Here is a 1,469-nt window from a genome sequence, read left to right as displayed (position 1 = left end):
CATTGGTCTATACAAACGTGTGCATGGTCGTGTGGATATGTATGCTGTACGGATATGTGTGGTCTAAACAAAGGAAAGGAGAAATAAAATTACATAAATCAAGTGATTTAGAACAAACAGGATAACACTATCAAATGTAAATTATCAGATTACATCATCAGATATAAAGCTGTACGCCAGGGTTTCTCAACCTTTTGCCTACTGCGACCCACTTTTTTTTGTATGCCAGTCATATGACCCACTAAAAAATAAACATCAACCTGTTATTTCTTCAGTGTGTTTGATTCTGCAGGGCTCTGGATCTCTCATCTTCTCTCTGTCCTCTTTAATAAACTCAGTCTTTGCAGATTTCAGCTCTTCCTGATGATTAGATGCTCATCTTCTCTTGTAAACTGATGGAGATATTCCAGCATTTATTGCTGAATTACTGTGGGAGGAGCTTCACTAAAAGCTCCTCCCACAGGAAGGAGGAAGTCGTGGGGAAGTCGTGGCCTAATGGTTAGAGAGTCGGACTCGTAACCCAAAGGTTGTGGGTTCGAGTCTCGTACCGGCAGGGATTGTAGGTGGGGGGGGGGAATGTACAGCACTCTCTCCCACCTGCAATACCACGACTGAGGTGCCCTTGAGCAAGGCACCGAACCCCCAACTGCTCCCTGGGCGCCGCAGCATAAATGGCTGCCCACTGCTCCGGGTGTGTGTTCACGGTTTGTGTGTGTTCACTGCTGTGTGTGTGTGCGCACTTTGGATGGGTAAATGCAGAGCACTAATTCCGAGTATGGGTGACCATACTTGGCCACACGTCACTTCACTCCCTTCACTTCAATACCACGACTGAGGTGCCCTTGAGCAAGGCACCGAACCACCAACTGCTCCCTGGGTGCCGCAGCAAAAAATGGCTGCCCACTGCCCACTTACGTGTGTGTTCAAGGTGTGTGTGTGTTCACTACTGTGTGTGTGCACTTTGGATGGGATAAATGCAGAGCACTAATTCCGAGTATGGGTCACCATACTTGGCCACATGTCATGTCACTTCACTTCACTTAATATAGTTGAGAGATACCTCGTGATCGCTAGGCAGGAAAAGGCTAATGTGTGTTCACTGCTGTGTGTGCACTTTGGATGGGTAAATGCAGATACTTGGCCACATGGCACTTCACTCACTTCACTTAAAGGTGAATTGCAGCATGTGAGGAGCTGATCTGCCAAAATAATAGTAATAATTTCAAAACACAATAACTTCAATAACTTCTGTAAATTGCCACTTAAAGCTAATTTCATCAGCAGCTCTATTAATATTGATGAGCCTCAGACTATCAACACTTTAGAAAAAAAACACCTTCTGTAGATAGTGTTTTTTTATGATAAATATTATTCATTTGACCATGAAACCAACTACAGATTTTGAATAGTATTAGATTCAGTCTTTTAAAAAAAGATTAAAAATTATGTTTTTTGTAAGAGTTTTGGAA

The sequence above is a fragment of the Sinocyclocheilus grahami genome, unplaced genomic scaffold (assembly GCF_001515645.1).
Source record: "Sinocyclocheilus grahami isolate Dianchi unplaced genomic scaffold, SAMN03320097.WGS_v1.1 scaffold9112.1, whole genome shotgun sequence".
NCBI lineage: Eukaryota > Metazoa > Chordata > Actinopteri > Cypriniformes > Cyprinidae > Sinocyclocheilus > Sinocyclocheilus grahami.
This window is presented reverse-complemented; position numbering follows the sequence as displayed.